The sequence below is a fragment of the Nycticebus coucang genome, chromosome 10 (assembly GCF_027406575.1).
Source record: "Nycticebus coucang isolate mNycCou1 chromosome 10, mNycCou1.pri, whole genome shotgun sequence".
Taxonomy (NCBI): Eukaryota; Metazoa; Chordata; class Mammalia; order Primates; family Lorisidae; genus Nycticebus; species Nycticebus coucang.
The window spans coordinates 39,452,456-39,479,790 of record NC_069789.1 but is presented as its reverse complement, the minus strand read 5'-3'; the positions used below and the strand labels follow the sequence as shown (position 1 = coordinate 39,479,790).

At 37.9% G+C, this 27,335-nt stretch overlaps 1 pseudogene; it reads right to left on the bottom strand.

Moving 5' to 3' along the window:
* Positions 1-260: 260 nt before the first annotated feature.
* LOC128596399 (uncharacterized) overlaps positions 261-27,335 on the bottom strand; it is a 41,589-nt pseudogene continuing 14,514 nt past the window's right edge.

The window sequence follows — 27,335 nt, the reverse complement described above, 5'->3', positions numbered from 1 at the left end:
ATTTTATTTTAGGAGTTTATTTTTGCAAATTTTCATGTAATCGATAATTTGAGCACAAAAAAGAAGCTACATTAAAATTGTTACTGAGGTGAATGGGTGAAGACTAGAATAGCTTTCTTACTTCTGTTACTGTGGACACATTTAAATTCAAATAATGTTTCCCAGAACCAATGTTTTAAGACTCTCTTGGGGTGGAGAGGGTAGGGTAAATTAAAAGAGTTATGTGAACACAGATATTTCCTCCTCTTATAAGTGTATGTTTATAGGCTGTCCCACTGAAGGCTTTGTGGTGACACAATGGTGTCCTTTCTCATTGCCCCTTTCCTTGTCCTGAAGGACAGGACGCCACACAGACATACTATCTCATGCAGATCCATTCTCAGTATCCACAAGGAAAACAAGATCTGGGATATTCTAACCTGGTCAGCTTCAGGTGAAGACTTGAGACATAAGGATAGAAGGTTTTTGTTGTTTGTTTTTCTGTTGTAACCTGAGATCTGTCTCACCGGAATCCAGCCCAAAGAATTCGAGCCTTGGCTTCCAGCAAACAGGCAATGAAATAGCTTTTCAGTGACCATTTAGGTTCTGAAATGCTTGTTTATATGGATTTATTTGGAAAAATAAAGCCTTAAAATAGAAGTCCCAGCTTATCATGTGAAGGCCTTTTCCTACCAATTTATAAGCAGCAAACTGTTGAGTTTATTTTTTCCTTCTCTTTGAGATAGAGTACATTCCAAGAGGAAGCTGATGTCAAGTATTTGGACAACCAGCTAAGTTTTGAGGACCAGGTCTGCTGGGATGGGGGATGTTTTCTCTAACAGTTCACAAGGCTGGTGAGCTCCAGGTTTGTAGCAATAATTTACTTTTTAATTTTTTTAAAGCATTTTCATCTCATCAGGGAAAAAAACTCTTGAATGGACTAAAAGATGGTGATTTGGATGCTCTGTCATCATCCTTGGGCCTCTACAGCTATCACTTCTAAGGTACCCATGTAGCTTATTGGGCAGACTTCCTGGGGGAAACTAAATACATGTTCAGGCTGGAAGCCTCTATCTAAACTCTCAAAGCCTTCAACCATCCAGAAAGGAGGAGGAAGGGCAAGGAAGAGTGCTGCAAAGGCACATACCCTCTCCAAGGATTCTTTTGGAGAGAGTGGAGTCACCGAACCAGCATGGCAACAGCAGGAGGTCAACCAGTTCTTGAACCCAAGTAGGGAAGTGGGCGACTGAATGGGAAAAGCTGCCAAATGCAAAGGTTTTTCTTCTTCTTCTTTTTTTTTTTCCTTTTATTAAGTCATATCACATAGATCATGAATACATTTATGCATTTGTGGGGTACAATGTGTTGATTTTTTATACAATTGGTAACACTTACATCAAACTATTTAATATAGCTTTCACCTCATTTACTTAATTCCAATGTACTCAGTACTTCTAAGGTTTTCCTTTTTGCTTTTCTTTTTGGAAGTAGCTTATGCTTTGGGAAGATAGGGATGACTTACCTTTGTCCCCAAAAGTGATAGAGAAACTATCAGAATGATGGATTTGTTATCTACACAACAAAGAGAAGTATGGTAGAAAATTGGTGTGTGAGAGAGAAAGAGGGGGAAAGAGAGGGAGAGAGAGAGCAAGCAGGCATACTCTGCAGATTATTATTCAAATTTCCATAGTAAGAAGTGATTAATGGAGAAAGCCTTTAAATCAGACCTCAGATTCTAAAATTCAGGGTGCTTGGATGGAGCAGAGAGGAAAGAACTGAATAATCCACTCTGGTGAGGAGTGAGTTTGTACCACAATTCAGTCTGAAAGGGTGTGGGGAGATAACATCGGAGGATCAAAGCTGCCACATTTTTGTGGGTAGATGGAGATTATAGTAGAGAATGACAGAGATAAAATGTGAAAAACCTCCAACATTCCAATTTAGACACAGCCCCTCCCCTTTCTTGCCATAGTGACTGTTCCCTGGCAAGCACTGCTCAGGGAAGATAAATCAGCCATTCGCCTAAGGGTTAGGACTTTGAAAAACAACAACAATAAAAAAACAACAACCTGAGTCCACAAGTGGCCCCAGGAGACTTGCCTTCTGCATTCCATCTGTCTGCAGAGAACTGCAAGGGAACTCTGGGAAACTATTGGCTCTCAAGGTCAGGGACAGGGGTGGGGGTGGGGAGGGCAGCTCCATTTGCTGGCAAAACTCAATTTGATTGTTGGAAACAGGGTAGACAGAGAAACAGTTTCAGGAAATTATTTTTTCATGGGCTATGACCTAAAAGGTGTATAAGGAATAATTATTCTATCACCCCACCCATGGAGGATGAATTCTGGGTTATTTTATAAATCGTCTTCTCTACAAAAGCTTCCAAAATGACTGGCAGAGAGGAAACTGAAAACTTTTGGGTTGAGGTCGGCGAGTCTGGGGAGATCAGAAGAACAGGCCACTGCCCAAGATCCCAGTTCGCTACATGGACAAATCACTCCCTTCTCTTGGTCTCTTTTCCTCTCTAGAAACAGATGAATGTCCTCTCTGGATCCCAAACTCACCAGTTATTTGCCTTCTTTTTATTCATCTTGACTTTTTTTCCTCCAATGGCACCACATTTTCCCCCTAATGTCAGGATCCAGGAGAAAAGTAAGATCTGGCACCTGATGTGGTCAGCAACAGACAACTAGGGGCTGTGTTTGAGTGACAAGACCACTGGGCCCAACTCTTTCAATGATGCCAGTTCAACATATAAAAGGAGTTTCAACATCACCTCATAATCTCCAAAAGGACATGTTTTTCTTTAAGTTCTCTGCATTGTCAAAATCAAGATTATCTCTCACAGATGCCACAGACCCTGTGTGTCATCCAGTGTCCAATTCCAGAAACATCCTTTGTCACCAAGAGATCCAGAGACGGTTACTGTAGAGTGCTGGGCTTTGGTTTTCCTTTCTGTTGTAGGATGGCAATCTGCCTGCTGCCAGCTGCCCTGAGGTTTTAAAAGGTAAAAATTATCCTTCTTACTTGTGATTATGTATCTCGTCAAATAGGACTTTCTACATCTACAGAAACTGTTTAGTCTTTTCTAGAACTTTGGGTTACATTTGAAACAAGCACTAGGGTTTATATTTAATACCAAGGCTTTGAAACCAGGATGGTTAATGACTTTACCAGCTGCTTTTTGTCGTCTTTAGCAGTGATCTCTTTTTAGGAATGACTGCCACCTAATACCTCCCTCTCAAAGGCTAGGTCAACAGAGAGCCGTTTGGTTGATTTTTCCATCAACAAGCTGGAGGTTTGGGGGTTGGCACAAACTGGTTATAAGCATTTTGTTCTGTGGCCTCTGACTGTGCCCGTGCCTTGATATTTCTCCAACGAATAGTAGTTGCCTCGGGTTGCAGTATGATGATGGTACTGTTCAAGTCCTGCCCCGCTAAAAAAATGCATTGTTCTCCTGCCCCTATTCCACCAAAACATGAACACATAAACCATGTGACGATAGCATCTCTGTTACAAATGCCAGCATGGGACATTGAAATATTTGACTTTAGCCTCTATCTTTTTTGCTTTTGCCCAACTATGAAATGCAGACAATTTCAGTCACTATCAAATTATCCATCCATCCTCTTAGGAGGAAGGTTAAGTTAGGGAGGTCAAAACTTTTCTTCCATGGATAATGTGCTTGCTGGGCGTCAGTATATGGGAACAGATTGTGTCTGTATGGCATTTGGGTCAAGTGTCATTGCTGTATGATCCCATCATGAGTATTCAGTGGAGTAACCTCTAGTCAGGGTATGTCCTCCCAGGAGAAATGACTGACTCAGATAAGGTGCATGTTTTCAAATTGTTCTTGCCCTGTTGGATTGCTGCCTCAAATAAGGGAAGCAAAACTCTCTCCCATGAGGTTGATGGATGCCTGCTGCCATAGAATCATGAAGCTCCATGGATGGGGGACCCTGACATGATTGTAACACAGGCCTCCTCTCACTTCTGTTTCTGGACCATTGCTTATATGTTACACAATTGACTGAGAATCGTTAGTGAGCACATTTATTGGTGGAGTTATGTAGTACTTCAGAGCATAGGCTTTGAAGTCGGACATTTGTGTATTACATTTTATCTCTCACGGTTGGCTAGCCTTGTGGTCAGAGGAAGCCTCATTCTCCTCTGTAAGATGTTATTAATTATCTCTACTTTATGGAGTTACTGTGAACATTCAAAGAGATAATTTGTGTGTAAAATGAAAGCATGATGTTTGGCATTTATTAAGCATTCAAAATAGTAAGGTTATTAATAATACTGATATTTTAGGGTTATGTAAAAGTATTAAATTTTGTAGTTGTGGGCGGCGCCTGTGGCTCAGCGGGTAGGCCGCCGGCCCCACATGCTGAGGGTGGTGGGTTCAAACCCGGCCCCGGCCAAACTGCAACAAAAAAATAGCCGGGCGTTGTGGCGGGCGCCTGTAATCCCAGCTACTTGGGAGGCTGAGGCAAGAGAATCGCCTAAGCCCAAGAGTTAGAGGTTGCTGTGAGCTGTGTGACGCCACGGCACTCTACCAAGGTTGATAAAGTGAGACTCTGTCTCTACAAAAAAAAAAAAAAAAAAAAATTTTGTAGTTGTTCTAGCCCATATGATAATGTCTTTTCTTTTCTTTCTTTCTTTCTTTTTTTTTTTTTTGTCTAAGGCTGAGGACTTAAGAAATATAATAGCAGCAGAACTGCATTCAGAGTCTTTTTTGGTCACATTTCAGCTATGTGGACATGATCCCACCCAGGGCTTCACAATTCTCCACAAACTTATTTCCTGGCAACTCTTATTCAGGGGCTTGATACATGGAAATAATTTGATCTTTTGAATAGTGATAGTCTTATTTTCGAATACTAAAAGTTAGCCCTCTCCTTTGCTGTGAGATAAGTATGTTTCCAGGCTGAATGAAAATATTGTTAATCACCAAGAACAGTTTTCTCTTGGAGAAAATCTAGGGAAAGATATTAGCAAAAGTACAAAGTGCAATAGTGGGTGGTATCTAAGCTCATAAGCTTTTTGTACTTGGTATGCGATGATTATGAAAATGGCATCTCTTATTTTGCGCTTCAAGTTTTACCCCCTGATGCAGGTCAGAAACTTTGAACCAAATAGGAAATAGGAAAAAATTGTTGATCTGATATATTCTTTTTGAGAGAGGTCCAAGATGCAATTAATACATTCATTCTTTATTTTCGTTTTTCTTCTTTTCTTTTTTCCCCTTCATACTTTTAGGTATAGGGGAAGCAAAGACAGAGCTTGTGTGTTTAAAGTATGTGTGGGTGCGTGTGTGCATGTTCACCTTCCCAGTGGGGAATAATCCTCCTTGATGACTTAGGGCTGCTTACAATGCAGATTTACAATTAGCTCCCCCCTCCTTTTTGCCACGCTCTCACTTTCTAAAATCCATATGTTGTAACTGATATGAGGCGCCAACTGGTATGCTGCACATGTGAATTTAATAGAGGTAAATTTGGATGAAATGGGCCAAACCTGTCAGTGTATTTTCATCAGAGGCAAGACCATTACGTTAACTCTTTTTCCAAGTGGGTGATGAATCTAGGCCTCTTTAAATGGATAATTGACAGAGCTGGCTGTAGCGAGGCATGATGGGCACAGGTGTTCACTTGGAAGCCGGCCTCTCTGAACCCAGCCCATGGCACTCAGCCTCTGGGCTGCATGTGTCCTCCTGCTGTTTAACACTCACCCTTCCATCATCTCAGTGCTGGCATCTCTGCACTGTGTGTGCGGATGGGTCTGAGGGATAAGATGATCTATTCTTCTAGCCCTGCAGGCAAGGTCTCCCACTGGTCTGCAGTTTGGCTATAATCATGGTTTACAACTCTGCTCTTTCCTCTGAAGGGAGATCTAAAAGATTTGCCTAGTTTTGCTAATAATAGTTTCTTTCAGGTTGTTCTATAAAAGTCAGGTACCAATGTAAGTGCAGTTCTTCTGCTCAGCTTGTTCATTTTAATTTCTCTTTAATTCACCAAATATCAACTGAAGGATACTCTACTATTAAAACCAAGACCAGCTCTCCCCAACAAAGACCAGAATTGCAGATTTATTTTTTCATAAGCTTCATTTCGAGCTGGTTAGATTACCAAATAGCAATGAAAAGTGCCTATACGCATATTCATACATCTTATTTTTTTGTGCCTTTGAAGGCCCTTTGGAGCTAATACTATCATTACATCATTGCTACACAAAGGCAATGTACTTTAACAAGATTGATTTTGGCAAAGGTCACACAACTACTAATTTAGTCAGGAGTTGGACCCAGGTCTTTCACCTCTGAGTATTAGCTAATGCTACTGGAATATAATGACTGCTTATGAGTATTTGGGATCCCGAGCTTTTCCCATAGATTTCTAGAGAAGTATTTGGTATGGTTTCTGGTATCTTAGACCTTCTCTCCAAGTCTTGGGTTAAGGCAGAGGCTGTCTGAGAGTGGAGAAAGGAAAGGCTGGGGGTAGAGTAGAAGGTTACAGATCCAAAAAGGAATGAGATAATCTTCAAACCAATGGAGCTAGAAAATGTATCAAGGATGGGGAGTGAACAGATGAGTCAGGTCCTGAGTGAGCAGAAGAGAGTGAGAGTAGCAGGCTGAGCAGAGAAAATGGTGGTCCCGGACAGCTGCCCAGAGCCAACTTTGTTGTCTGGGTGATAATTACAGTTCCAGGGATTGATTATTGGCTAAGTGGCAACTTTCTGAGCTCATGTTCCCATATTGTGACATAGATGTGGCAGTGATTTTAAAATTTCATAAAAGGAATTTTGGGGGAAGTGAGTTTAGCTGAATCCTAGGTTATCTGTTGAAGTTCACCAAGAGGTGCTAATAAATGCAAAGAGTGCTGATCAGATCCACCTTTACCCTACCCCCACCTCCCAGACTATTCACTACAGTTGGACTTTAGGCTCTACACTTATTTTTGTGGGATCTTTTAATTTTGTGGTGGTTCTCAATGTATGGTTTTCATCCAGGCCTGGCACACAGCCATATATGTGGTAGAGCTCCTGAAAAATAAATACTGTTCTCTCTGTGCCATCCAAAATCCACAGGATTCTCCAGAACACATTCAATTTTTCTTCCTTCCCTGGAGTCAAGGGGATGATAACCCTCAGGTTCCCTTGAAGGGAAGTCTGTCCTACCATGCCACTTGGAAGTCTTAGAAGAGAATAATGCCTCCCACCCTGAAATACCACTAGGGTGGGATTGTAGACCTCTGAGTTGACCTCTTATTCAATGGAAGTTTCTAGCATTCCCAAGAAAAATTGACCTAGCTATGTTTATATATACATATGGCTTATTAAAATTGAACACTGATTTGTTTAACCAATCATTCACTTATCAAATATTTATTAAATTCCAATGCACAGTTCTAATACTGATGTTATAAAAGTTAATTCTATTATGATGATATTTTTGTCTGTCTATTCATTAAAATGAGTATAAAGGTAAACTTTTGAATCACTGATAGCTAACACAGTTCCTGGCTCACTGAAGGTGATCTGTGAAGAATTGTTGGACTAAACAAAAACAGTATTCAGATATTCACTGAATAGCACAAATGTGCACAAGATAAAGATAATAGAGACTAATTTAGGAGTACTAATATTAGTTAGCAAATGCAGTAATGATCAGTATTCAGGTAACAGCTAGTTAAACTCTTCCTTTTAAGGCAAAGAATTGTCTCTTATCAGTAGGACCAGGATTCCTTGTTCTTCTGCATTCATTCAATCCTACATTAATTCAATAAGTATTTATTGAGTTTTACCAAGTACTGAGACAAATCTGATGAATCCATTAGGGTTCAATATTTATTCCTTACCCTTTTGTAAGGAATGTATTCTCATGTTTTTTTATCTGGGAATTTAGTACTATTCAGGACTTGGTGAGTAGCTTTGTGGATAATAGAGTTTGGCAAGGACATTATAACCTCATGGTAATAAGACATTGACCGATCAGTTTCCTAAACCAGCCAGGAAGAGAAGGCATGAGTTCCCTGCACACGAGGCACAATGAAATGTTCATCTTTTTCAGGATATTATGCAGGTAATTGCATTCTGAATTACATTACCTTTAAGCTATTTTGGTGTAAAATTCTGAAACACTTATTAGTTTTTCTCTATCTTTGTCTATCATTCCCCTTAGTAAATTCTTAAGTTCACCCATTTTTGAATTTATAAAACTTCTAGTAGATTCCAGAACTCTTTCAAAGTCTTTTTCCCCCCAAATATCATGGTCTGGATTACCTCTTATTCTTTCTTAAGGTTGGAAACTTACTCGTTGGCCCTTTCTTATTTCTAAATCCTGGCTATCTTTGCCAGTTTCACTACATTCTTATTGCAAAGATCTAACTGATATCTCAAGACTTTTATCACATCTCAAATTTCACTGGTAATTTTCTGGCCCCAGAGCTAAACTGACTCTTCTGATTTAGAAGTAAATCAATGTTTAACTTCCAAAAGTAGAGCCTATAAGACAGAGATGGAAGATAGGTGACTGACTATGTAGCTCCTTCATTTCTCACTGAATATCGTGGAAGTGATTGGGCTGAGTCCTTTGAGATACTCAGGCATTCAGTACAAGATAAGCATTCTATGATCACTGAGTTTTGACAAGGAGCTGTAGGAGATATTTGCCAGTAACTGCTGAAAGGCTAAGGAAGTTGACGTAAGAGTGTACTCAAATGAGTTCTGGGGCTTAGGAGAACCCTACGGCATTCTGACTTACCATCGATGGATCTCAGATGGCTTAGACTAAAACAATGCTCCTTGTTCCCTGAGTATTTCAGGACCCCTGAGTGTTCCCTTCATAGTCTCTTAACCAAGGAAATGAATAGAATAGACATGACCTTGTTATACACCTGAGCTGTAAACCAAAACTGAAGAAGTTCAGAAGCTAGTTCCAGAGGTTTTGAAATTCAGGATGAAGTTCCTTTTACTCAATTATGTAAGATGCAAAGAATATGAAAGAAGAGCTAGTGGGACAAAGACAAAAGGATATATGAGACTGTGTGTTATAAACATGATTTATATTTTCCCCAATGTGTTGGGTAAAAAGAAAAATGAAAAGGTACTTCTTCCAAGTACTTCTTCTATGTCCAGCACAATGCTGCCATCTGGGAGGAGGGTTTAGACTGGTGTGTTGGTCTACACCTGTCTTATTTGCAGGCTCACTTGGTCAAGGAACACACAGTGCTCATCACATCCATGTGAAGTGGCTATGAAGCAGAATAGTCACATTGTTGAATTGTTGGTTCCAATTGCCGATGGAGATGAGAACTGAATTATCTGGCAGAGTTATAGGATTTATTCGTCTTACCCTGTAAAATGATGAAAGTGGTCATTTCCTTAGTTGAATGAGAAAAGGCATCTGAAAGGCCTCTGTGGCACGTTAGAAATAACATGAGACTTGGCATGTGGAAGATCTTGGCTAGAGTTAAATTTATGGCATTTACTAAGTGTCCACCCTTGTCAAAATCACTTAATCTCTCTAAGCCTTAATTTTCTCAGCTCTTAATTGGGGATAATAATATCTACACCATAGCCAGTTCATAACAAGATTATTATAAGCTTGAAGTGAGATAAAATGTATAAAAGTACTTGGCAAATTTACCAAACGTTTAAGCCTGAGTCAATTTTTGTGCCAGGAACTCTACTAAATGCCGTGGGTAATATAGTAAAGAGCACTTATGCCCTCAAGGAAGTGGAAGCACAGTGGGGGACAGAGAGGTAATTAAATGACTATAATCCCATAAGGTAACATATTTTATAGTATTAGGCACAAAGTACAATTGGATTATAAGGAAATCAAAATGCTGAGATCATGGGAAACAAAAGGTAAATTAAAGGTTGCCAGGCAGATGTCATTGGGGGAGTTTCAAGGGGGGTAGTTTGTCAAGTGTCTGAAATAACATGTGTATTATTATTATTATTATACAGCATCTAATATTACCCAAACTGAACTCACATAATCTGACTGTAGATCAAACATTTTAATAAACAAGAGGCATAATGTAGGGAATTTAATCATGTTCCTTTTAAACTTTGAACGTAGCTTAAAAAATAAAAACATAATGATGCTACATATATGAAAACTTTTGTTCAAGATAGGCATTTCTGACCTAGACTGGAACAAGGGTGATGCAGTGAGATGTCTTGTAGATTACATCAGTACAGTGTTCAATACAGTGGCAAAAGCAGACATTTGTTAATGATAATATTGATCACATTTAAAAGATGTCTGATATCTCCCTATATCTCTGAGATTTCCCTAATCACAATCAGGGGCTCTGTAGTGATCATTTGAGCTGTACAACAGTAATCTTGAGTTCACCCAGGAGATTGCCCTGCGAGTCTTCTCCCCCATCCCCTGGCCTGCTCAGAAGAGGACCTAGGAAACTCAGAATCAGTACAAGGATTTGCTTTTTTACTCTGAACCACCTGCATGTGCTGAGTGCAATGATGAAGCAGGGCTCAGATTTAACTGTACACAGAATGGAAATCCAGACTTTTCTGTCTGCCATGTAGAATTGATTCAACCTGATCCATGTAGAAACAATAGAACAGCCTCCTGTGGCCTTGCTGGGAAGCCCAATGTACATGTTTGCAGTGGGTGTCAATGGCCTCTCCCATTCAAATACAGCCAGGGCCTTTCTAACACTGAATGGTAGGATAGAGCTTGTAAGTCCATTTCATGGACTAAAATGACTCAGGGGTCATTGAATTGAGCTGAAGGAAATTTAGTAAATGGTGATGCATGGTAGAATGAAATCCACACTCTACTCATCTCCTATTGTAAATAAGTTCAGGAAGTTGAACCTTTATAAAATTTTTGGTTTTCTTTTCTTTCTTCCCTTTATTTATTTATTTATTTTTGAGATAGTCTTAAGCTATCACCCTCGGTAGAGAGCTGTAGCATCACAGCTCACAGCAACCTCAAACTCTTAGGCTTAAGTGATTCTCTTTCCTCAGCCTCCCAAGTAGCTGGGACTACAAATGCCCACCACAACGTTCGGCTATACATCTTTGATTTTCTAAGAAGGGTGTTTGGGATGACCAAGGCTCCAAATGTAGTCCCTATTTATTTATTGGCTAACTTGCTGAATTCTTTCTGGGTAACAACCATTCATCATTACTGTTAAGGAATTTTTAGCATTCAAAGTATCATGTCAACTTGCTTGTCTGCAAGATGGGAAAGAAGGAAAGAAGCATTTGCATGCAGAATTGCTCTTGTGCAATATTTGATAAGCATTACGAGTGCCTCTGTCTGCCCACACATCTGTGTGGCAGCATGCACAGAGCCGGGGATGCAAAGATATGTGACAAATGATCTTTTATTCCTCTATGTCTCTTGGTGTCTCAGCCTAAGACTGAAGGATGAAATGCACAATCTGTTTGTTAAATCATGAACAGGAAGACAAGTGGACAAGGTTAGGATGAAATGGGAATGTCATCCCTTATACAACATTTGCTAAATTCCCAATATGTGGCAGGCACTGTCCTAGGAGCAGGAAAATGTTGATTTTCATGAATGGTGCGTTATGTCAAGGAATGTGGGCCTTTCTCTAGATGTAATAGATTCTTTCTCTGAGTGTCCTGAGTTTTGCATCAGGGTTTTCTTCCTAAAGGAACCATAATGTGCTTAATACAGCAGCCCTTTCCCACATACCACTTCTTTTAGCTTTCTGGTTCTAATGTAGCCCCATCCATATCCTCTACTATAAAGAAAATGAAAGCTTCTGGTAAGATTAACAATATTTGCTTGATATTAGGTTATAGTTGAGAAAATGGAATCTCAGAGAGTTCATATTACATATACAAGATCCCAAAGCTGCCGTTTCTGTCTGATTCCAAAGCCTGTGCTCTAGGACCCACCCTACAAAGCCTTGAGAGTATCAGGAGCTCAGTGAAACACTCCCTTCTAGGTGTGTTTGCAATATAAAGTAGATACTTGCAAAAAAGTGATGCTTACTCAAGGGAATATATAGGCTAGCAGGCACTTTTTAGTTAGGGGGGAAAGAAACAGGAGAATGTTAAGCTATGTAATTTAACAGCTACTACCAACCGCATCTTTTGGCTCCCCTTCACATTACCAGAAAGTTGTCAAAACTTGCTACTTCCAATTCTCTAAGTAATCTCTACTCAGGCTTTTGCTCTAAACCTCCCCAAAAGCTGCTCTTAAGATTGTTAGTGAGCATCATGTTGCTGCATCTAATATTTGATTTCTAATCTTTATCTTCCTAATATATTAGTACCATCTAACTCAGTTTATCACTATTGCTTCTTTTTTTTTAAATTTTCTTGAGTTGGTGTCTCAGGAACCCATATTTCTAGATTCTCTTCCTATTGCCTGAATAGTTCTTCTCAGTTACCTTTGCTGAACCTTCTGCATTTCCCTGATTTCTCAACATTAGAGTGTTGCTGGGCTTAGGCTCTGAACCTATGCACTATCATCACTCATCTAGTCCCACATTTTAAATAGCACTAAAAACTGACTACTCCCATGAGTTTGGGTGGGCATAGCAGCAATCCATCACGTGATGGAAATGTTATATTGGGAAGAGGACTTGGCAGGTCCAGAAGGCACATAAGTTACATAGGGAGAGGTGCTCTGACTCCCACATCTCTAGCCTGTTTCACCAATGGTTCTCTTCCAGGTCAACAGCTACATCCTCATGGGAGTTTCCTGGAGTCAGATGAGCAAGGAGAAAAAGAAGGGGCCTGGGGCATATGGGCTGGACCAACATAAAATACTGGGAGAGTCAAAAATGGACTGCTTCTGTGCTTTTGCCCCTTTGAGGGATGGCTCTGAAAGGCAGTGACAAGACAGATTCCTCCCAGTAAGCAGTTTTATGTGGTATGTCTGGTCACCCAGTTTGTGTGGAGAAAGGTGACCCTATGTTTTTTATTTTTTTTTCTTGCCTTTTTAGGCTTCTTTGTATTTAATTAATTTAATTTAATTTTGTTTTGTTTTATTTTGTTTTTTATGCCTTTTTAAAATTTCAGATTAATGTGAGGGTACAATTAGTTTACAATGTTTGTTAAGTCAAGTTCCTGTTGTAGCTGTGTCCTGCACCCAGAAGATGTGCCATATACCCTTACATTGTGCCCATTAGGTGGGAGCATAACAATCCCCCTCCCTTCTCCTCTCTCTTCCTTCCTCCCAACTTGAATTGAGTTGAGGTTTTCTCTTATGTGGGCATGTATTAGATCATCTACTGGCTTCATATTAGTATTGAGGACATTGGATACTTGCTTTTCCATGTGTTTTACCTCTATCCAATTTAATACAAAAGATATAAACCCTCCATCATTTGAGGGCTGAATAGTATTCCATGGTATACATTCACCACAGTTTACTAATCCCTTTCTGGGTTGATGGGCATTTACTTCTTTTTTTTTTAAATGTGTGATCCTGTGTTTTCCCCACTAGAATTTTTCCTGTTCACACACACACACACACAATATTATTATATTTCATATTTCCAAAGCTTTTTCAAAGCTGTTTCTTTAGGTTGGAATGATTCTTCTGTGTATCTTTCTGGAACAATGTCTGCTTATTTCCAGACTAAATTGAAATGTAACTTTGGTTTTTTATGGCTGGTCCTGGCTGCAAATGTCTGATGGTGGTGGGGCCTAGACCTTTGGTTTCTATCATTGCCCAGTAGCATGCAAGATGGCTTCTCCAAACAGAACAAAATTCGCAAACCAGAACACCAAATTCCCTAACACACTTCTCTGATATAAACCCCAGGAAAAAGTCATTTCTATGGGAAAATTTGAAAATCAAATCAGAAGTTCTCAGCTGAAACATTTGCTGACCACTGCCCCATTCACTGTTTTAGGCCCCAGAGATGAGCTATTGAATGGGATCTGAGCAGACGTGGAGCACACAGCCTAGGTGAAGGCAGAAGTGGTGGTTGTAGTAGGGCAGTGAGACAAATAACAGGCTGGGGACAGTGGGATGCTATTAGAAAGTTGTATGGGCTAGGTAAACAAAAAGGTGGCATGACAGACATGACTGTATTGAATAAATGGGTAGAGGTTACTTTAGAGGGCTCATCATATTTAAGCTGAGGTCAGAATACTGAGAAGCCAACACCACAAAGAGAGAGAGAATTTCAGACAAAGGGAACAGGAATTGCAAAGACTCCATGGTGGGAAGGAGCTTAGCTGATCTAGAAGCAAAATAAGAATCAATGTGGCTGGAGTACAGTAAGCAAAGTGAGGAACAGGTTTAAGACATGGCTGGATAAGTAGGCAGGGGAAGTGGCAAATAAATATAAATATAAACAAAATACACATACATATGTACATTTTTTTTTTACTCCCTAACATTTATAAAACAGAAGCAACAGTTTTAGGAGAAAAGAAAAGTAGAACAATAACAAATATTAAGTATGAATGAATATTGGTTCAGAATAAGAAAGAAATGAAATTACCAAGACTTTGGAGATTTAGATGGCTTTTTTCTGAAATAGCTACAGGCAACTTATCAATACTGCCTACATGGAAATATTTCCTAATTACAAACTGACTTTCCTCATTTAGTATAACCTACAACTTCTAATACTCACAAGGCCTCATTCAAGTGAGAGTCCCAAAGCTTACACTTTATTATCTTCATGGTAAATCTACCTTTGGGCAGGGCTCAAGTGTAGATTATTTTGTCTGACATGGTAAGAAGGCTTTAGTTTACTTTAAGTGAAATGAGAAAACATTGCAGTGTTTTAAGCAGTAGTGGAGCAAAAATAAATAATATACATGTTTGCTTTTGTGGAGACATGATAGTGGAGGGGAAGAGTAGTTGTAGGAAAACCAACCAGAAGGCTTTTGTATTTGTCAGCCCTCATGGACTCTGTGATTTTAGTCTGGTGAGACCCTGAGCAGAGAACTCAGCTACAGAACTTCTCATGCACAGAAACTGAGATAATAAATTTTTGTGGCTTTAAACTGCTAAAAACTTAAGGTAATGTGGTGTGTAGTAATAGAAAAGCTGATACATTGAGATAGTGACACCACAGACTGGGATGGTGCTAGTGGCAATGGAGGAAGTAGATATCCAGACAACAGCAAGGTGGAGCCAACAGGATTTGCTAATGAGAGGTATGAAAAGAGTGGAGGAAAAGAAATAAAACCAGAATCACTTCTTTTTTTTTCCAGATGCAACTGGATGAAAGTTGTGCCTTTTAGTGAGACGGAAAATGATTGGGGGAAGAATATGTTTTAGGCAGGCAGAATCAACTATTTTATTTTTTCAGCATACACATTTTTAACCTTTTGTTTTGAAATTATTATGGGCTCACAAGATGTTGTAGAAATGGTACCATGTATTTCATTTTGGAAAATTAAATTTGAGATACATGATTTCCAAGTACAAATATAAATTGAAAGCAGACATTCAAGATAAAAGCTCAGGCTTAAGATCAACACAGAAATAAAAAATTATTAATAATAATTAATTTTTATTAATTAATTATTAATAATGGATGGTACTAACAGTCATGGGACTAAAAAGTATCCCTAGGGATATAGTAGCACTAAAGAAGACCAACGGCTGAGTCCCAACTGTTACGAGTTTGGGTAGAAGAGGAAGAGTCAGCAAAGGATTGGAGGAAAACTATTCATTGAGGTTGGAGGGGAACCAAAAAGGAAGAGAAACTTTGTTTTGGAACTTCCTGTAAATCTTTTAAATTCTGAATTCAAATATACATATTTACTCAAGGACCACAAAAGAGTAGAAAATTGGGACAGGCATCCAGAAATCTACTTAAGTCTCCAAAATTTCTGTGAATGACAAATTAGGGTTAAAACATTTAACCTATTTGGATGATTTAAGTGTAAAGGAGCAAAACATTTGGATTATATTTCCTTCCAATTGCATATGAATTTGACTATTAAGGACAAAATGGTGCTTGGAGCAAAAGGCTTATTGTGTGGCATTATTAAATCCAAAATATGGAAGCAGTGGTTAGATAATCAGCAAGCAAAGCAAATGGCCCAGGTTGCCAGGAGAAATAGAATCTGTATTTTATTTTCTTTCTCCCTCCATCTTTATAGGTTTATGTTCATCCTTCTCTGTTTTTATTTGTCTGTTTCTCCTGATCTTCCAGGGTTCAGGCTACCATCTGGGTGCTCATGGACATCTTGAAAGCATATTTCCCAGCTGTCTAAAAGCAATAGCCAGCTCCTCTTCTGTTTGTAGAATTCCACCGATGATTTCCAATTTGAGGGAAGGAAAAAAAATCAGTAGCAGGTGTTGTAATTCTTTAGGGAGAGTGTTGTTTATTATGGCTGTCCTCTAAAGAAATATTAGGACTCATGCAACAGTGTGATAATATATTGCTTCATATAATTTTTCATTATGACCTTTCCTTTATTTATTTTTCTGACTTTTCTACTGTAGCCTCCAACTTGTTCTGTGCTAGATAACTTTGATACAAAGGAATTAACAGCCATTTTACATTTGTTGCTAAGCAGGAATGAGAAATGTGCTTAGAACTTAGTTAAAATGCTGTCTGACAACAGAAATTACATAGTGGTTATACAAGGTCAGACAATTAAGTTTGCAAAGTAATCCTAGAAAAAGTATTACATACCTCGTTGCTGAGTATCACTACAGTCACCCTTGAGGTAGTCCCCTGGAGAAGCTATGCACAAAAACCAGCACCTAGTCCACCCTTCAAAGCAATTTTAGAATTCTTTTTTTTGGAATGGCTACCAGAGCATTTCAGGCTGCTATACATATAACAAAATACTATAGATGGGTAGCTTTAAAACAACAGAAATTTGTTGCTCACAGTTCTGGAGGCTGGGAAGTCAAAGATCATGGCAATGGAAGATGCAGTATTTGGTGAGGGTCTACTTCCTGGATCATAGATGGCACTCTCTTACTATCCTCATATGGTGGAAAATGCAAGGCAGCTCTCTGGGGGTTATTTTCTAAGGGCACAAATCCTATTCATGAAAGTGAAGCTCTCATGACCTAATCACCACCCCCACCACCACCACCCAGAGCCTCACTTCCTAATCTCATCTCATTGGGGATTAGGTAACATACACATTTTTGGTGGGAAGCACAAATGGTCAGATCATAAGACTCAGAGAAATACTATAAGGAATTAGGGAAGACCACACATGCTAGAAATTTGAGTAGAGCTGAATATCAAACACAAACATTACCCTTGCCTTCTCTAGGGGATAGGAAGTGGAGTGCTGGAGTCCAGGGTGCTTAACATTGTATATGAGAAAGGAGAAAGACATTTTTTAGTTTTTGTTTGTTTACAAGTGTACAGTTTAGTGAACTTAAACATTTTTATATAGTTGTGTAACTACCACCATAATCAAGATATAGAACAGGCCTATTATGTTTAAAAGTTCCCTCCTGCCTCATTCAACTCTAATTTTCAGCCCTAGCAGCCACTGATGTACCATCCATCATTGGAATTTGCATGTTTTAAAGAGTTACATAGATGAAATCATGCAGTATATGTATATATATTTTTTTCTTTTTTCTTTTTGGTCTAGATGCCTACTCTCAGCATAATTTGAGAGTCACCATGTTGTGGTACATATCAATAGTTTGCTTCTTTTTTATTTCAAAATGTTACCAGGGGGAACAGAGCAAGATGGTGGACCAGAAATATCACTCACTGAGTTCTCCCAGAATGACTGAGGAAAGAGAGAGAATCTGGCCATATCTGGCATGGGGACCTTACCATAGTCATATCTCAGGGAATACAGTGATGAGGTGGTGAGCTGGATACAGCATATGATCTGAGCAGTGGAAATCTGATGAACTAGGCACGTGATTATGACTGGCACGGGGCTGGCCCCCCATGGAGGTCCAGGATGGGAGAAAGCCTTTCTGGAGTTTTAAGTTGTTGGGGAAAGCTGCATGTTGAATGAAAAGCTTGGAAGAGTGGGTGGTTGGTGAGGCAACCATATTGAGAAAGTTTCAGTGGCCAGAGGGCTACCATTGTGGGAAGGTGGTGAGGAGGTCTTAGCAGGGGCCTAAAGCATGGCTGTCTGAATTCTTCCTGCCAGGATCAGAACTCCACTCTTGGGATAGGCTGATGGACTCCTGCACCCCCTGGGAACTATTGTCAGGGAGCACTGTGAGACCTGCCTCTGAAGGATTCTTGTGAGCTTTCAGCAGAGTCTGAATGCAGAAGAAACAAGCAGGTGATCACTGAAGACAACTAAGTTAGGAATAAGGATCATAGAGATTGCCAGCTGTGTTCTCTATCTCCTAATAAAACCACATTGCCACCTGGTGTCCCAGCAACATATTGCAACATGTTGTCATCAATAGCAAGGACTTCTGTTTATTTGGCTTTGAGAAAGACTTTGGCTTTGCTCAGGCTGAGGCCACATCAATACCTAATCTCTGAAACAAGATAATTTGAAGCAAAGGAATCAGTAAGAAGTAAAAAGGAATACAAGAAGGTGAACAAGAAGAAAGAACACATGAGGAGTAACCTACAGAAAAAGTCAGGCAACATGAAAAACTAAAACAGAGCAACTCCCTCAAAGGACCACGAGGCAGCTAGTGCAGAAGACTCCTATAAAGAATTAATGGATTTGACAGAAAGGGAATTTAAAGTATGGATGACAAAGACAATAAAAGGAATAGACAAGAAAATGGAAAGACAGAACCAAAATCAGATGAGAAATATGTAGAATATAGAAAGGATATGGCAGACCTTAAGGAAATGAATGCGACATCAGAGAATGTAAAGATGCAGTAGAAAGTATCAAAAGTGGGTTAGACCACAGAGAAGAAAGAAACTCAGAGCTACAGGATAAATTTTTTGAGTTAACCCAGGTAGTTAAAGAGGCAGAAAAAAAGAGAGAGAAAGCAGAATAGGCACTTAGAGAACTACGTGACTAAAAGAAGCATTCAAACATACAAATAATAGGGATTCCTGAAGGGGAAGAAGATTGTCCCAAAGAAATGGAAGTCTTACTGGAGACTATCATAAACAAAAACTTCCCAAGTTTTACTAAAGAACCTAACACACTACTTTCAGACAGATTAGAACCCTAGGACATCTCAACTCAAACAGCTTCTCCAACACTCATTGTAATAGACCTGTCCAAAGTCAAGATGGAAGAAAAATATTCTGCAAGCAGTCAGGAGTAAGAACCAACTAACCTACAGAGGCCGAGCCATTAAGATGACAGCAATCTTTTCAACTGAAACCTTCTAAGCCAGAAGAGCATGGTTATCCACCTTCAACATTCAGAAACAGAACAATTTTCAGCCCAGAATTCTGTATTCTGCCAAACTAAGCTTCAAAATTGATAGAGAAATCAAATCTTTTGTGGATATAGAAGCATGGAGGAAATTTGCCACAACAGGAACAGATCTATAGGAAATATTTAGACCTATTCTCAACAATGACCATCACAATGGACCACCAGCAAAGTAAACAGCCAGAAAACTACACAATGAAATTTCACAAATAAGATGAATAGAACTACATGACACTTAGCAATTCTCTCAATAAATGTGAATGGACTGAATTCATCACTGAAGAGGCCCAGGCTGTCTGATTGGATAAAAAAAAGCACAAACCATCCTTATGCTGTCTCCAGGAGACACACCTAGCCTTGAAAGACAAATCAAGACTCAGGGTTAAGGGATGGAAAACATTATTTCAAGCAAATGGAATCAGAAGAAAGGAGGGGTTGCAATCTTATTTCAGCTACAAATGGGATTAATAGACATGTACAGAACACACCATCCCAAAGATAAAGAATATACATCTTTCTCATCAGCCCATGGTACAAACTCCAAAATCTACCACATCCTAGGATAAAAATTAAATCTCAGCAATATTAAAAGAATAGAAATTATACTTTGTATCTTCTCAGACCAGAGGGAAATAACAGTGGAACTCCAACAAAAACATTCATACTCACACAAAGACTTGGAAATTAAACAACCTTATGCTGAATGAGAGTTGGGTTCAGGAAGAGATAAAAGAGGAGATTGTTGAATTCCTCAAACATAACAACAGTGAAATCACAAGTTACCAAAACCTGTGGGATACAGAAAAAAGTCTTAAGAGGGAAATTTATCCCATTAGATGCCTACTTTTGAAAAACAGAAAAAGAAAGTATCAACAAACTAATGACCCATCTTATGGAATTGGAAAAAGAAGAACAATCTAATCCCAAAACTGGCAGAAGAAAAGAAATAACCAAAATTTATTCAGAGATTAATGAAATTGAAAACAAAAGAATCATTCAGAAAATTAATTTAAAAAGTCATTTTTGAAAAAAGTTAATAAAATTGATAAACCTTTGGCCAGAATAATTAGAAACAGAAAAGAAAAATCTCTAAATATGCTCAATAAGAAATAATAAACGGGAAATAACAAATGCCACAGAGATACAAGAAATCATTTCTGGGTACTATAAGAAATTCTATACCCAGAAATTTGACAGTGTTGAGGAAATGGATCCATACCTGGAATTGCATCCTCTCTCTAGATTTAAACAAGAAGAAATAGATTTCTTGAAGAGGCTGCTTTCAACAACTGAGATCTCAGAAACAGTAAAAAATCTCCCAACAAAATTGCCCTGGTCTAGATGGCTTCGCATCAGAATTCCATCAAACCTTCAAAGAAGAGCTTATACCCATACTGCAGAAATTATTCCAAAAAATTGAGAAGAAAGGAATCTTCTCCAACACTTTCTATGAAGCATTGATAACAAAACAAGGAAAATATCTAACTAAAAAGGAGAATTTCAGACCACTTGCACTAATGAATATAGATGCAAAAATTCTCAATAAAATCCTAGCCAATAGATTACAGCTACACATTAAAAAAAAACATTCATCACGATCAGGTAGGTTTCAACCCAGGGATGCAAGGCTGGTTTAACATATTCAAGTCAATAAATATAATTGACCATATCAACAGAAGCAAAAAGAAAGTCCATATGATCCTCTCCATAGATGTATAAAAAGCATTCGATGAAATTTAGCATCCTTTTCTAATTAGAACATTTAAGAATATAGGCATAGAGGCCTATTTCTTAATCTGATCAAAGTTATCTACAACAAACCCACAGCTAACATTAAACTGAATAGAGTAAAACTGAAAGCTTTTCCAGTTAGAAGTGGAACCAGACAAGGTTGTCCTCTATCACCACTGCTATTCAACATATTGCCAGAAGTTCTAGACAATACAATCAGGCAAGACAAGGCAATAAAGGGCATCCAAATAGGTGCAGAGGAGTTCAAACTCTGCCTCTTTGCTGATGATATGATCTTATACTTAGAGAACCCCAAGATTTAACCACAAGACTCCTGGAAGTGATCAAAAAATACAGCAATGTCTTAGGATATAAAATCAATGTCCACAAATCAGTAGCCTTTGTATATGCCAATAACAACTAATATGAGAAGCTAAGAAAAGACAAAATTCCCTTCACAATAGCTTCAAAAAAATTGAAATACTGAAATACCTAGGAATATACCCAAGAAAAGAGGTGAAGGACTGTATAAAGGAAATTATGAAACCACAAGAAACAAAATAGCAGAGGACATTAACAAATGGAAGAACATACCATGCTCATGGTGGGGAAGAATGAACATTGTGAAAATGTCTATACTAGCCAAAGCAATCTACAAGTTCAATACAATCCCCACTAAAATACCATCATCATACTTTCAAGATTTGGAAAAAATAATTCTTCATTTTATATGGAACCAGAAGAAACTCCGTATAGCAAAGGCAATACTTAGTAATAAAAACAAAGGTGCAGACTTTTGGCTATACAACAAGGCCATTGCAATCAAAACAGTGTGGAATAGGCACAAAAATAGAGAATTTGACATTTGGAACTGATTAGAAAACTATGGGATGAAACTAATATGGCTACTTGATCTTTGGTAAACCAAACAAGAACATACACTGGGGAAAACAATCCCTACTCAGTAAATGGTGCTGGATAACCACATGTAAAAGACTGAAATTGGACCCACACCTCTCCCCACTCACAAAAATTGATTCAAGATGGATAAAAGGTTTAAATATAAGGCATGGAATAATAAAATTCCTTGAAGAAAGTGCGGGGAAAACACTTGAAGATATCAACCTGGGGAATAATTTTATAAAGAAGACTTCCATGGCAAATGCAACAACAAAAATGAACAAATGGAATTAATTCACCTGAAAAGCACCTGCACAACTAAGGAAACAACAACCAAAGCAAACAGACCATCATCGGAATGGGAAAAGATATTTGCATATTATGTATCAGACAAAAGCTTAATAACTAGGATCTACGGAAAAATAATCAACAAAAAGGAGCCAACAATACCATATATCACTGGGCAAGAGACATGAATAGAACTTTCTCTAATGAAGACAGATGAATGGCTACACAAACATGAAAAAATTCTCCTTGTCCCTAATCATCAGAGAAATGCAACCCAAAACTACACTGTGTTATCACCTAACCCCAGTGAGAATGTCCCCCATCACAATGTCTCAAAGTTGCAAATGCTGGCATAGATGTGGAGAGAAGGGAGCACTTTTACATTGTGGGACTACAAATTAAACCTTTTTGGAAGGAAGTATGGAGAATCCTCAAATAACTCAAATTAGACCTCCCATTTGATCCTGCAATCCCACTACTGGGCATCTACCCAGAAGAAATATAATCCTTTTATCATAAGGACATTTGTACTAGACTGTTTATCACAGCCCAATTTACAGTCACCAAAATGTGGAAACAGTATAAATGCCCAGCAACCCAGGAATGGATCAACAAACTATTGTATATGTATTCCAATGGAATACTATTCATCCATTAAAAAAGATGGAGACTTGGGTGGCACCTGTGGCTCAATAGAGTAGGGCGCTGGCCCCATATGTCAGAGGTGGTGGGTTCAAAACCAGCCCTGGCCAAAAACTGCAAAAAAAAAAAAAAAAAAAAAAAAGACTTTACATCTTTTGTATTAACCTGGATGGAGGTGGAACACATTATTCTTAGTAAAGTATCATAAGAATGGAGAAGCAAGAATCCAATGTATTCAATTATGATATGAGAGAAGTAGATGAGCTAATACAAAGGGGGGAGTAGGGGAATGAGCAAGTGGGGATGGGGGATGAGTGAGGGGCATGGGGGGTCACGGTGTATGGCACACCTTTTGGAGACTTTATCTAATAAATGCAATCAATGTAAACTAATTCTTTGTACCCTCAATGAATCTCAAACAATTAAAAATATATACATATAGGTAGCAGCAAAAACTGTTTCAGTCAAGGCCCCATAATCCACAGTAGGATTTCTGCCTTTGTCTCTTACATATGTCTTCTAAGTGAGAAAATGATGGCAGAGATGAACATTGTCAGGATGTTCTGAATTGAAATACATTGTTCAGTGTGATACTTGAAGTTATAATTTTCTCTTCCATTTCTTGAATAATCTTAAAGATTTCCTTTTTTCTTTCCTTCCCATGTTCCAGCCTTCCTTCCTGTTGGAATATATATTAATAAAAAAACATTTTATGAATGTACAAAAAAAATGCTCTGTTTTTACTGTCAATGAAAAGAAAAAAAGTTATGCATGTTCTTATTGACCTGAATAAGTCTTACTCCTACATTCTGCATAAATTCAAGGAGGATGAAAAGTTCCGTATTTATGTCTCACAAATCTACATAATGTCTTCAAGTAAAAAGTCTATATGTTGAGGTAAGACAGTGTTTTATATTTTCTTGAACATTAATTAAATGCATAGGAGAAATGTTTTTTGAACTTTTATAATTACTATCAAAAGCATTTTTAAATTCTTTCAGTAATTAAAATATTACTTGATAATGTAAATTTATATTCACTATTATTTCCTGAGCTCAAGTGTTCTTCCATTATCATTTGTCAGTTGTTTCTCTGCTACTTCTTTCACTCTGCTATTAATTCACTCCTATCTTGTACTTATTATAGTAATAGGACAAGACTGTGAATTGTGCTCAAAATGATATACTTGATAATTATAATAATTAATTGCCCCTTCTAAGTCCCACGATTACTTCTGGTTCAAGATTTTCCTTTCTTTTGACTCTCAAGTCAAGGAAGTAAATTAAACTATTGTCTTAAAAGCAGAATACCTATTTTTATCTTTGTACAAGGAAGAATACTTCTTTTCTATATTTCCTACATTTCCTTGGTATTCTGAATACAACATGCAAGAAGTATAGAAACAGCTTTATTTTATTAAGATTAATACCTCTCAGATCCTAATATTCTATTATAATTCTGGCAATTGGTATGTGTAAATGCCATTGTTTTTTTACCAAGAGGTTATCATTCTACCTCCATAATGATTCTTAAACGTCTTTCTCTCTGTTTCTCTGTCACAACATTTAATGTGCTTTAAAAGTATCTAGAAAATTGAAGTTTGGTAACTACTAACATTAAAATACGTCATAAACTACAAATATATGAGTTTAAAAAATCCTTGATTTCATCTAATTGTATTTTAATGTAGAAGATGCATTTAAGTGAGAGAATACATATAAAAAATTGTACATAGACCAATAAAGCCTCTTGGTCATCATCTTAGAAATCAAAAAAAAGGAATGAAACTTACAATAGCCTAACAAGATTTTTTGGAAATTACATGGTTTTTAAAACTGTGCTTTCAAGAACATTGGGAAAACCAGAATGCATTGTCTTTCACTATTAAATATAATGTTAGCTGTAAGATTTTTATAAATGCTCTTTATCAAGTTGAGTTAATTTGCTTTCATTATTAGCTTATTTTGATTGCGAAAGGGTGTTGGATTTTGTCAAGTGGCTTTTCTCTAATATGATCACTCAACTTTTCTTCTTTGGACTCTAGATATGGTAGACAATTTTGTTTGATTTTTGAATATTAAATTAATCTTTCATACCAGGAACAAATCTTTCTTGATCATAGTGTATAGATTTTGAAACATCTTTATAGTGATATAATTGTTTTTAGTATATTTATGGAATTGCACAACAATCACCATAATCTAAGTTTCAGATGTTTTTATCATCCCTCTAAGAAACCCTGTATATGTTAATAGTCACTTCCTACTATAGTTTAAGTGTTTGTATCCCCTTCAAAAATTCATGTCAAAACTTAATCCCCAGTGCAACAGTATTAAGAGATGAAGCCTTCAAGAGGTTATTAGGACATGAGGTCTCTAAACTCATGGAGTTAAAACTATAAATAACATTTGACTCAAAAATTTGGCAACTTAGAAATGGGCCAATTCCTTGAAAAATATAAGCCACCAAAATTCAACCAAGATGAAATAGATAATTCAAATATTTCTATAGCTTATACAAGAACTGAATTTATAGGTTGGGTAAAGTGGCTCATGCCTGTAAATCCCAAAAGTTTGTATAGAATAAAGGTGCTGTAGGGAGCTTACAAGGCCTTTTTTGACCTTTTACCTTCTTCTGTATGAGGGCACAGCATTCATCCCCTCCAGAGAATGCAGCAAGAAGGCACCACCTTGGAAGCAGAGAGAAGCCCTCATCACATGCTAAATATGTTAGACCTTGACCTTGGACTTCTGAGCCTCCAGAATTGCAAGAAATAAATTTCTGTTATTTCTAAATTACCCAGTAGTATTTTGTTCAGCAGCATGACACTCCCCATGCTCTACCAATCCCCAGTCTAGGCATCACTAATTTATGCTAAGTGAAAGAGAAAGTCATGTCTTGGAAACCATATATTTTATGATTCCATGTGTAATTTAAAAAATGTATCATTTCAATTAATTTGTAATCTTGTTGAGGATTTTTGCTTCCTAGTTCATGAGAGAAAGTGATCTGTAGAACGTAGTTTTCTTTCTTTTTATAGCATTTATTTATGTATTTTAGTAATATTAATATTATAAAATGAATCAGAACATTTCATTCCTCTTTCATTTTCTGGAAGAGATTGTGTAAAATTGGTATTAGTTCTTTAAAGGTTTGGTAGAATTCTTTAGTGAAACCACCTAGACTTCAAGATTTCTTTTGGGGAAAAGAAATTATAAATTATAAATTATAAATTAAAAGTTTGGTAGAATTCTCTAGTGAAACCACCTAGACTTTAAGATTTATTTTAGGGGAAAGAAATTATTAATTATAAATTCAATTTTTTTTTTAAACAGGATCTTGTCCTAACATCCAGGCTGGAGTTCAGTGACATAGTCATATCTACTACAGCTGGGGGCTGGGTTTGAACTACTACAGTCTCAAACTCCTGGGCTTAAGCAATGCTCCAACGTCAGACTTTCAAGTAACTGAACTACAGGTACATGCTACTACACCTGGCTATTTTTTTCTACTTTTGTAGAGAGAGGTTCTCACTATGTTGCTTAGGCTGGTCTGAAACTCCTAGTCTCAGGCAATCCTTTTCATTGTCCTCTCACAATGCTAGGTGGATTAGAAGCTTGAACCACTGCAGTCAACTTATAAATTCAATCCTTATAGTGGTTATAGAACTATTTGGATTGTATATTCTGTCCTGGTTGAGTTTTGGTGGTTTGTATTTTTCAAGGAATTGGTCCATTTTTAAGTTGCCACATTTATGAGTGTGAAGTTCTTTATAGCATTATCTTACTACCCTTTTTTTTGCAGTTTTTGGCTGGGGGCTGGTTTTGAACCCGCCACCTCTGGCATATGGGGCTGGCGCCCTATTCCTTTGAGTCACAGGTGCCACCAATTAACTTTTTTTCTTTTTTTCTGTTTTTGGCCGGGGCCGAGTTTTGAACCCACCACCTCTGGTATATGGGGCAGGTGCCCTTTCCAGGATCTATAGTGACATACCCCCTTTCCTTCCCATTATTGATAATTTGTATGTGCACACTGGGAAAGAAAATGAAGTAACTAAGTCTAAGGGTTTCTAAAGTAGAGCTGGGAAAGAAAATTTTACTTACACTTGATAAAAATAAGACCACAGAATTTCTAATAGACTTGGATAAACAACTGAAGTCAGTATCTACCAGCATTCAGCATCTCCCAGCTGGGAGGAATCTAATTAACTAACCAATCTGAATAAGTTGTGATTTGTAACTTCTGCCCTGCCATTAAACTGCCTTCAAAACCATTCTTTTTTCTTTTTTATTCTCTTTTTTCTTTTTTTCTTTTTTTGAGACAGGCCATCACTTTGTCACACAGGCTAGAGTGCAGTGATGACATCATAGTTCAATGCAACCTCAAATTCTTGGGCTCAAGGAATACTCCTGGGCTCTGGGGATCCTCCTGGCTCAGCCTCTCAAGTACCTGGGACTACAGACACACATCACCACACTTAGCTAATGTTCTATTCTATTTTTTTG